Consider the following 12,025-nt stretch of genomic DNA (forward strand, 5'->3'; position numbering starts at 1 on the left):
CTATGACAACCTCTGGCAAGTTCTTCACAGACCCACAATGCTTTTACAAGTCGGGTCCTTCAAATACAATTAAAGTTCTTCACACTGTGTGTCCCAGTTGCTTTAAAGGAAGGCCAATTGCATTCTCTTAGCTTCGGAGACAGAATTGAATCACTAGGTTAGGGGAAATTGAAAAAGCAAACACGAGTGGTCCAGCCAAGGCCCGGAGCATGGAGCAATGATGGCCAGAGTGTATAAGTGGTAGGTAATTTGTTTTCAGAATTGCTTCTATGTGCCCAAAAAAACACAGTCTTTCCAAGGACTCATAGGTGCTTACAAGATTCATTAAGCCACCAGCAAGTATATCTAACATACCTCTTAAAATTGTCATTAGCCAGAACTTCTATATGGTTATCTAGTATTCTTTGATTTTTTTATAACTAAAATTCACACTATAATTTTAGTGTTCCTGCCTCCCCACACAGGGTCACAGAACGGAGAGTTTCAAGTTAGATGACCTACAGTTTCAACTCAAAGAGGAGAGTTCCTCCAGGTCTCATAATTCCACTTTGGAATGTCGTGGATGGCAAGTGATATGGTAGGATCTATTTAGGTTCCATCATCCTACCAAAAATCTACCTGGATGGCTTTGGGTAAGTGCCTAACCATTTCTGCTTTCTCCTCCATAAAACAGATTTTAAAAAAAAAAATCTTCCAGGAGTAGTTCAGAAGGATTGTGTTGACATAGAGTCCTAGTGTACACTCAGGAGTGGTACAGTTTGAAAGAAAAATATCATCTGTTTTGTCTCCTTTGCAGATCCAACATTACATATAGATACATAAAAATACTCTTTTTTTCATTTGTTATTTATCTTTTAATTTATAATAAAAAAAGCATTGACATGTAAACTGAGCCTGTGTGTTCAAAAATATGGAAGCTTCACAAATTTGCGAGTCATCCTTGCACAGGGGCCATGCTAATCTTCTCTGTATCGTTCCAATTTTAGTATATGTGCTGCCAAAGCGAGCACCATAAAAAATACTCCTCTCTCTCTCTCTCTCTCTCTGGTATGTGCATGTATGTGTGTGTATCAGTATGTGTATGCATATGTGTGTGGTGTGAGTGTATGTGTATATGTATGTGTGATGTGTGTATGTGTATGCATGTGTATAAATTAGCATTATGTATTGTGGCGTGTATGAATGTGTATAGTATGTATGTATGACTTGAAAGCAGAATAATGGGGAAAGGAGATTAGTGGAGGACAGAAGAGAAGGGAGGCAAGGGGGTAATACTGTTAAAATACATGAAAGTACTTGAAAGAAACTATCATTATGAAGCCCATCACTCTGTATAATGAGCAAATACTAATAATTTTCAAATTTATCTTTATATTTGCAATCTTATAATGCACAAAATAAAATAAGACCATACTTTCAATTATCCTATGTACCTTCAACATGCCCCTCGCACTGTTCTCTCTCTCTCTCTCTCTCTCTCTCTCTCTCTCTCTCTCTCTCTCTCTCTCTCTCTCTCTCTGACACACTAAGTCCAGAGAGTGCTTTCTGTATGTACATGGGCCATCTACTGGATCATGGGCCTAGTGATTTTCTGTCCCATCTATGCTGGAATTTTGGTCAACTGATCTCATATAGGTCCTGTGCAGTAACTAAAACCAACTTACGTTCATCAGTCTATTAGCCATGTGGTGCCCAGGAGACAGAGTCACATCTCTCTTCCCTATCTTCTGGTTCTTACACTCTCTTCTCCTCTGCTTCCACAATGGTCCTGAGGCCTTCGGAATAATACAGATGCCCCTTTTGGAGGAAAAGCACTCAGTCTCTGCTCTCACCATTTTGACAGTCATACGTCTTTCCGGTGGCTGAGCTCCACTGCCCAAGAAGCTTCTCTGACAGAGACTAAGTACAGGCCAGCTCTGTGATATAAGCATATTTAGATGATAAGCTGATAAAATGGCCACTTATCAAAATAACAGTGGCAGGTTTTATCCTGGGGCCTGTGATCTCCAGAGCTCTGGGCATCTGACAGGGTTTAAATACAAGACATGATCTTCCCTCCTACAGAACAGGCCTCAGACACAATCGGAATACAGTGAGTTACTCCATAAGAGCTGTGGCCCAGGAGTTTCCATAACGGTTGTGGCCCAGTAGTTCTAGCCTTACATATCATTCTTGCAGCATGCAGGATCAGGAATGGAGTGATAACATCACTGGGAAACCAGAAAGGAGTTTTTTGGAGAGAGAGATATGTTAAGGGAAAGGGAATCACAGATTATATATAGGTAAAATGAAGGTAGAATATTGGGGGTCAAAACACTTGAGTAAGGAGGGCAATGTCGCTATGAGGAAAGACCAGGCAAAGGAGAACCCAGAAGAGGGACGCATAAAATGAAAGGGAAGTCTATGATCCCACAACCAAGCTTTAAAAAATTTTATTGGCCCAAAGGACAGTAGGGCCAATAATAAATGTAAAGGAATAAAAAAAAGATTTAATTAGGTAACATATATTAGTAGCTGAGCGATAATGCCATGACCTTGACTGGTGCTCATGACGTACTGGCTAACACCACCATTACAGCCATTACTGTTCCTAATCTCAAAATACACAGCAGGGAAACACATAGAAAAGCGTGGATCACAGCAAACCTTCCATAGCAAATGAAGTTTCAAGCACCCAACCCATTCCTGCACACCGCAAAACCAGTTGTCTATCTCTGGTTGTGACTTAGGACTGAAATTATTAGCTTTCTGACTCTGTCCCTGAAACAGAGTGTGAACACTACAAATCCAGAAGGAGATTTACGTATATTTATAATTTCACTGCTTCTGTTGGTGTCTAGCAAGAATAATAATACTGAATGACTGAGTGAACAAGTGAATTAAGAAAGATCCGTCAATGCAAACTCAGGCTTGCCCAGAAGAAATGTATTTTCCAGGTAGATTTGGAGGCGTGCTTTGAAATGACTTTATAATGCTTCCCTAAATGTCAGTACGAGGTAGTCAATCTAAACTATAATTAATTAAAAATAATCTGTAAACTTGTCAGGTATAGTCTGCTACAAAAGGATGTTAAAGGGATTAACTATAGTGACCACAAAACTCAAGTGGCAAGGGCCAGCCCAGCAGTGAGACAGTGAATGGTGTCTACCTCTCTGCTAATCCACTCAGGCATGAGGGTTCTCAGACAGGGAATGTTCCGGATCTTCGGACAGAAGCATCTCTTGGGAAGAGAGAGACGATTCATCAAGCTGCCATGACTTGACAGGACAGTCCCTTGAGCGTGCCCAGCTCTGATTCTATATTCACCAAAAAACTTTCTGAACTGTCAAGCATTTTTCTGCGTGAACTCACGGTCTCGGGCCAAGTTTTTCTCCAGCTGTAAATTAATAAGCCTGTATCCTGCCTTGCGTAACAAAACTGGGTGAGGAGGGGAATCTTTCATGAACCAATTATGCAGTGCCTAATCATGCCAGGAAAATAATGATAAAATCAAATTGGTAGCGTGATAAAACTGCGGGCTGGATGCTAAGAAGAAGGAGGGAAACATTGGACAGTTCAGGTCCGTTGGCCTTACCTGTCATAAGTACCTCAGTGAGAGGAAACTACAAAGAAAAGCTAAGACTGGGAGCACCCCAGAGCTCATTCTCATAAACCTCCTTGCATTACTTCAAAGATCAAAGAAATAGTTTGAGGACTATGACACCGAAACAATTCCCTACGTCTCACCAGACACCAAACAGAAGATGAAAAGGCAGCAGATGTATCCAGCGGTCAAAGAACCAACAGGAAGAGCTTTGGACAGGGCAGTTAGAATTGTTACATAGAGTGGCTGTCCGTTCTACAGTCTTAAGCTGTTCCAATATTCCATGGACATTGGTCCATCTCAGTTTATTTTCAAACCTACCCTCTAGTCACACCTAGCTTCATGACCCTTCCAATATACTCATATAGCACCATGGTGACATATTAGCTCTGAGAGCATAAGTCTAACTGATCATCTCCTCCTGTGTAAATGAAGTAACCACCCAGAAGGCTTCTTACCTTCTGACAAACTGAGATGGCATTGATCGATTAGGTATAGACAAACTGTTGTCTATGAACCAAGATAAAGTGTCAGCTCATTTTCATCTTGGCAACATGGAAAGTATTAAGAGGTGATAGCATCCACAGATACTTTTGCTTGTTGTTGTAAAAAATATGGACGGTCAGTAAAAATCTTTGTGTATCGAATCATAGAACCCTATGCTTATGTAAAAGCAATCTTAATATAGTCCAAGGTTCATTTTCTCTCTCTCTCTCTCTCTCTCTCTCTCTCTCTCTCTCTCTCTTTCTCTCTCCTCTCTCTCTCTCTCTCTCTCTCTGTGTATTTGTCATTTGTCTCTCTCTGTCTTCCAGTGTCTATCTCTCTGTGTATGTCTCTCTGTGTCTGTCTCTGCCTCTCTGTGTCTCTGTCTATAACTCCCTTTCTGTCTCTGTCTCTGTCTCTGTCTCTGTCTCTCTCTGTCTCTGTGTGTGTGTCTGTCTATCTGTCTGTCTGTCTGTCTTCTAGTGTCTATCTCTCTGTGTATGTCTCTCTGTGTCTCTGTCTCTGTCTCTGACTTCCTGTTCTCTCTCTCTCTCTCTCTCTCTCTCTCTCTCTCTCTCTCTCTCCACCCCCCAGACTCTGAGCCTTGTATATTCTGTCTCTCCTCCTTTTCCTCTAATTCACCATTTATGTCTAGTTCCTGTGTGACAGCGATCTCAGCTCTCATCTGCACTCACCAACACAGCAGCCACCGAGCTTTTAAAATATGAAAGTATGGAAGTGATTTGAGGGCTTTTAAATATTTATTTCTTAAATAGTCATATATGGATAGCAGTTCCTATTTTGGACAGTACAAGATCTATTCCATAGAATTAAAAGTGCTTGAATCATGATCGTTACCTTTCAAAACGATGAAATTTATATAAATCTCAAAAAAAAAAAAAAAAAACCTCAACAAACTCAGTCTCTAGTAATTGTTAAGTGTTAAGGTCCTTAAACTGATCATCTTACTCTAGGAATTTCAAGGAAAACTTAAAGCATAAGAAAGGACAATTTTAAGCTATAAACTTGAGCAGCAGTTTAAATCCATGGACCCGTCCCTCTGAGTGTGTTTGGCTCTGCCTATCAATAGAACATTAATGGCTGATTAGCAGATACTGAGGATTTCTTGATTTGGCACAAGGGGAGCTGTGGCTGGTTCTTCGATTAGGTGTCCCTGCGTACAGATTTCAAAGGACTGCACTCTGCCATGCCCAGAGCCCACTATCAGCCAGAGAGCAGCAGGCAGCCGCGACTGCCTTCAGCCTGCAGGTGGTTCAATCTAGAGCAAAAGCGCCGCCTACAGGCCAGTGGAGAACACGCTCTCGCTAACAGGGTCTTCATTCATCCTGACAAGAAGCCTATACAGTAGAAAATCTCATCTCCAAAGCCTGCCACGAAATCACACGTTCATGGGGGTGTGAGGAGGTGGATAAAGTGAAGCATTTGTCAATTCCATCTCGCCAAAACACTGCCTCCCCGACTCCACACAGAGAAGCACTTCATTTCAGAGCAAGAAGCAGTCCATCACTGGCCTCCTCCCTGGGTGCCCTTTAACCCAGAGCCAGAAACTGAAGTCCTTCTGGCCCCTACACGCTCTCACAGACGTAGGTGCAACTGAATGTTCTTCCTTTTTATTTGGATTGAACAGGTAAGTGATTTCCCTGACAATGAGGTACTTATTAAGGAATCTGGAGATAGAATTAGATCCTCCTACCTTCCCTTCATTTCTTGACAATGGAGTAATCTATTGTTACGTTAAATGCATTAGATTTGAGCATAATAACCCTGCTATTTTTACCACTGCACTGGCACCTTTACTGGATGTACACCTATGAGAGACAAAGCAGAAAGGAGATTTTTTAAGTTTCCGTTTTTGACACTGATTCTTTTGGGATGTTTTTTATCCCCCAGAGTGCCCTGGACAAAATACTAGCCTTGAGACTGCAGGAGGTGTTTTTTCTCCAGAAAGCTGCCTATCAGAAAGCTGAGCTCCTGTGAAGGAATACCCTTGTAGTGTTCAGGGATTAGTCAGTCATGGACTCAATGACGTTGTCACCAGACCCACAGAAGAACCCTCCATAGGAATTCCACTTCCCACTCACTTGGGTGAATTAGTCACAGAGAGTCACAGGAAAGGATCAGAGGGCACCTTTTCCCAGAGAGCCATCCACAGTCAACATTAGTTCATTAATTCATTCAACAGTCATTAGGCCACACTAATACAACAAAATACAAAGAATACAAAGATATTCTTGCTACTTTAGCTAAGCATTTTTTGCTTCGTTCTGCTTTTTAATACAGGGTCTCTGAAAACACATGCTGGCCTCTCAGGAAAGGGCTGGACTTCCGATGTCCCCATCTCTGCCTCTCAAGAGCTGACATTACAGGCATGTGCAACTACACCCAGCCCAAATAAATAGTTTAAGAATAAAGGAGTGAGGAGCCTAGAGAGGTGGCTCAGCACTTAAGAGCATGTGCCGCTCTTGCTGCAGACCTGAGTTCAACTCCCAGCATGCATACTTGTAGGGAGGTGCACAACTGCCTGTAACCCCGGCTGCAGAGGTAGTCAATGCCTCTTGCCTTCAGTGGTATGTGCATTCCCACATGCACGTGCATGTACGTGCATGTGCATACACACACACACACACACACACACACACACACACACACACACACACAGCATTTATTTTACTCATAAGCTTAAAATCTGGACAGGGCTTAGAGAGAAAGGCAACCTGCATAGTCACATGCTGGGTTCATCTAGAGCTGGAGTACCCGCTTCCATATGATCCCCACATGAATGGTGAGTGAGCTGTAAGCTGTGAGCACTGCTTGGCTAAAGCCAACTAAAGCAGATCTGTAAAGCTAGTCATAGGTTATCTGTTTCTCCTGTGTACTCGGGTGGCAACATAGTTACCATCTAAAGACAAGACACTAAGAATATTCACACTAAGGACAGGAGCAACTGTTACAGGTCATATTCTCCTTCCAACACATACATAGATAATAGCTGACCGCTGGACTTCAAACAGCATGTCACTACCCTGACCCTTTGTGAAGACTGAAGATCATCAGGGCCTTGGAATCTCTCTTCAGTCACCTTTCGGTGACGCCGTAATCTAGTACGAGTTATAGTGTTTGCCATAAAGCAAAAAATAACAGCAACTTTAAAGGTAAAGAAATTAATGACTCCAAGACAGAAGTGAAGTTGCATGAAAGATTGGGGCAGAGGGTATTTAAAGTGCAGGGATCTACAAATAGAAACAAAAGCTTGAAAACAGTTGTAAACTAAACGAAGAAGGAGCACTTGATCTTGCAATTGAAGTAATCCACATGAAGATGTCACCAGGGTTCAATTACCCCCAGAGTGGACATTTGCATTTTGAAAGAAAGAGTTAGCTCATAGGACAAATTAGTAATTCTCAGGTAAGGGTAAACTGAGGTAGTTTAATGCTAAATGGTGCTTGCTTTTATCTGAATTCAAAATGAAAAGGGATTGCAATCAACAGGATGTTCTCAGTTTAAATTCGAACTCATGAGAGAGTCAAACTAATTCTTAAGTCTTTCAGGACCATGACAGGGGAGGAGTCCACACGTGACAAGATAAATTATGAAGCATATTAATGCTAACAGAAAAATTTGAAGTCGTCCTGAATTCCCTGCTCTGTGGTACTATGGACACAATTTCATGTGAGGTGGTCATATTTTCTGCTGGTTAAGTGGTCTAAGTTTGTAAATGGAATTAAGTGTATCAATATTTTATGAGGTCCTTTTTGAGAACACCACTTCCTCCAGGTGTTTTGCCAACTGAACAAGATTGAGAACCACTAACGTAAATGAATCTGTCATTAGAGGGCTGCAGGAGGAGAAGTGCTTGCCCCAGGTGGGAAGCATTACTTTGCCCCAACACTCTCTGAACAGCTGCCAGGCCTTCACCATAGGGCAAAAAGACCAGCAATCAGCAAATTGGCTTCTTACTTTTGGAGGACTTACTATCCTGGCCTCCCGGAAGCTAGAAGAAGCCAGAAGCTTTTTGAAGGCAAATTTAGCCTGAAGACACAGAACCATATGGTGGTCCAAAGAGACACATGATCATAAGATTGGATTGCATAAATACGAAGTGAAAATTATAATCAGTCTAGGGATGAAACCAGAGAAATTGAGAAGAACAATTAAGCAAAGTGAGAAAGAAAATCTGTATTAGTAACCTTGGATCTACTGTTCTGAACTGCTCTGTGGTGTGGGGTGTGGGGTGTGTGTGTGTGTGTGTGTGTGTGTGTGTGTGTGTGTGTGTGTGTGTGTGTGTGTACACATGTGGTTACTCTTTTACCTCTAAGTCTTTAAAACACCCCAACCCTTAATATTAGACTTAGAAACAAAAACTACACGATGGAAATAAAAGACCTAACTCTGAATAACATCAGACCTAACTGTTTTTGAACAAGAACAAAAATGGTGATGTTGAATTTCCCGATATTTAGACTGCATAAAAATTAAAGTTAGCCATAAGACTCCAGATTTATATGAAATTAGAAGATTCAACTTCTCAATGCTTTTGTTTTCTATCTCATAGTTTCCAAATAGATACAAGATAACTTCCCTTTTCCAGACCAAAGTTGTTATATTCTCTATCTATCTATCTATCATCTATCTATCTATCTTTATCTCTATCTATCTCTATCTCACTCTTGCTCTTTTGTTCTCTCTCACTCAGCATAAACCTACTAACATTGCTGTTTTGATTGTCACTTGATTCTTTTGAATAAGTAAAGGTGTGACAAAGTCAAGTTTCTCTGTTTCATGAGGGACCTCTCTCCTATCCTATTCAAGTACATAGTCTTATCTTTGGCTTCTTCTACCTTCTCTGATTTTCCTTGATGGCACCTTTTTTTTTTTACTTTATCATGGGAAAAATTATTTTCAACATCATGCCTAGGGTAGAGATGGACAGTATGGATGCAATAGGTCCCAGCACCTTCAAATAAAATGTACATCAAAGACAAAAAACAGAATAAAATCCTTTGCTGGCAATGTGGGGTGAAGTACCCCAAAACCTGCTATCAACAGTTTCAATATGACCAGGCTTTAAACTACCATTTCTATTTTAACCCAAAATTATATTGCAACAGGAAATATAATCTGAAGAAAATATTCAAAAACATATATTAAAAATGGAAAAGCAGCCTAACCTACAGCCCATAATGACACAAGCCTGTAATTGCAACACATAGAAGGTGGGATCCTGAGTTTTAGGCCATCCTAACAATATTCCCCTTAAAGGAAAGAAAGAGTGGAAGTAACACACATCTATACACCTAAACACAGCACACATGAGATAGATGATAGATAGATAGATAGATAGATAGATAGATAGATAGATAGATAGATAGATAGATATTTTAGTGTATCTGTATGGTATAATTACCATAGACCTCTAAGTACAGCTTCATTATACTTGGTGGTGGTGGTGATTGTGTGTGTGTGTGTGTGTGTGTGTGTGTGTCTGTCTGTCTGTCTGTCTGTCTGTCTGTGTTACATCAGACCTAAAAGGAATTAGAATTCTTAATAACAGTGATTAATGGTACAAGGGTTGAGATATTTCTATTTTTTCCTTAATATTTTTCTTGATTTTCTAAATCTGCCTGCAAGTTTTATTCTTATATCCAGAAAAATTAATGATGCTTTGAACAAGATGCCAATTAATATCCCTGCAATTAAAATATGCAGTTCTCTGAATTGCTTCTGAGAACAGCCCCTGGATTGATTCTCTTCAAGCTTCAGGGTCGGGTGTGACTCATTTGCTGTCTTCCAATGTTCTTCCCAGTGCAGCTTGCTCTTGAAAACAGGAGTCCTCTGGGAGACAATGCAGGACAGCGGATGTACATGGCTCTCTGTCTCCCATCCACATTGCCACCATCTGTTTCCTGCTTTCCCTTGAGCCCTAGAAGCCAGAGACACTTCCTGTCCTGTTCTTGCCCTTTCTCCAAGCCTAGGCATAGCAAACAGACTGAGTGAAAAATGTTCTCTTACTTATCACTTTGAAGCTTCTAAGAGCCAGTTTTCTGCCTTTGTTGTTATTTAGAAGCTGTGGGCCACCACCATTGTTCAACTAAAAAGAGACATCGCCATAGAGATTTGCCACTGTTCACATTCTCTGTGTTGATCCTTTTTATTGAAAGATCTCAGCAAAATCAAAACAGCCCTTTGGTTTTTGTTGTTGTTTGGTTGTTTTTATTTGTGTGGATTTTGTTCCCTTTTGTCCTTTTATCTCACATATACCAAGAGGCCATCAACATCCACAATCTTTGACCTAGTTATTTCCTTTCTGACAATATAGCCCCCTAAACAACTGGAAGCTTAGGAGGTTAAATGCATGTTATGAGGTATATACACCAAGGAACAATTTATAATAGAAATATTAGAAGCTATTTGAGTGACCTGCAATTGAGAAATAAAATAATATATATTCATAAAATAAGAAGTTATAGCCATTAAAATTTATCCCCGAGACCGCTTACAATACATGAGTATAACTTTGATGACATTTACAGCAGCATTTTAATTATGTGTAAGCCTAAGTCAATGGGCATAATAAAGCCTGAAAGAACAAATAAAAATTATAAAAGTAAAAAACAGCAGGTTTTTCTTTCCTTTAGTTCTTTTCTTTGGCTTGCACTATGCTTAGACGCCAATCTAAAGATGTGTGGTAGTTACATCGATATGAGCAGGTAGTGTGGTGTACACAAAACTCTTGTGAATGAGATCTACAAGTTCAAAACCAGCCTGGGCTGCATAGGGAAAAGAAATTCTTAAACTTCTAATCTTGGAGTGAAGTGTCCTTCCTTGTCTCTCTTCATCCCAGCAGGACATCACTACCTTTCTGGGGAAGGCAAAGGAGAGGTTCCTGTGTGAACCTGGGAGGACAAAGGAGTCCCATGCATGGACCTGGTGAAACAGCTCTTCCTGTCTGAAGACAGAATTCTGTTTTCACCACGAAGAGCCCAAATGTTTCACTGTACCATCAGCCATTGTGAGCCAGTGGTTCTCACTGGACCTGCCCACTCCTTTGTCTCTGTTCCTCCTCAATCATTATTGTTCTGACTTGCACTTGCCTCTGAGTTCCCATAATGCATCTCTGCAGCAAGAGTGCCCCACCACCTCCCAGGGCACTGCCAGAGCTGCACTGGAGAGACAGTGAGGTAGCACTTTCATGGTCATGAAAGTCTTTTCTTTCATTTTTCCTGCTGCTCAAACTCTGTTTCTAGGCCCCAAATCACCTCCATTCTAGTCTTGCTCCTTAATTTTGTGGGTCTCTTCTTTCTTCCATTCAAAACTTCATGAAATCCCACATTTACCAGCGATTAGGGTCTGGGCCTCAGTCAGGTTCTTGGCCTCTTTCTTACTCAAAGTACTTTTAAAATGGGGTAGGGGTGCCCACACAGATTTTCAAGGTTGCAAGGAAATTTTGTTCAAAACAAAGCAAAAATACAGATCAGAAATGTGCTGTAAAGCATTAGCTCAAACCCAAAGAACTATGAGAAGAGGCTCGTAAGCGATAAGGGAATGCTCTTGTTGTAACTTCTAAATGTACCCTGTCAGCTTTGGACGGAGTGCCAGGATGCTGCATGAGTGGGGCTTCTCGGGAGCTGGTTGTTGTTTGGAGCTCTCCTTTACGTTCAAGGAAAGGAAGAGTTTGTTTTCTGGGTTTCACAGAGTATTTCTCTATTTTGATTGACAGCTCCATCCCCTTTTTCCTCTGGCTTAGATTTCTTCCTATATGCATCTGACTTTTAAACATCTACGTTATCTGCATACTCGTACACATAATCATAGGAAGGCTCATAAACAGAGGATTCTCCCTAAAAGTTAACTTCGAAGCTGCATACATTTTGCCTTATAGAAGGTGTATCCCCAAACAGTTCAGGCGAGATCATTTCTCCTCCTGCCATACCCAGATGT

General features: G+C 40.9%; 1 non-coding gene across 1 annotated transcript; it reads right to left on the reverse strand.

Annotated features, from left to right (window-relative positions):
- Positions 1-904: 904 nt before the first annotated feature.
- LOC120095810 (U6 spliceosomal RNA) lies at positions 905-1,010 on the reverse strand. The gene has a single exon (XR_005491574.1). It is a non-coding gene; the product is annotated as a U6 spliceosomal RNA (small nuclear RNA).
- Between the last annotated feature and the right edge of the window lie 11,015 nt (positions 1,011-12,025).

This window comes from Rattus norvegicus, chromosome 11 (assembly GCF_036323735.1).
Source record: "Rattus norvegicus strain BN/NHsdMcwi chromosome 11, GRCr8, whole genome shotgun sequence".
Classification (NCBI taxonomy): Eukaryota; Metazoa; Chordata; class Mammalia; order Rodentia; family Muridae; genus Rattus; species Rattus norvegicus.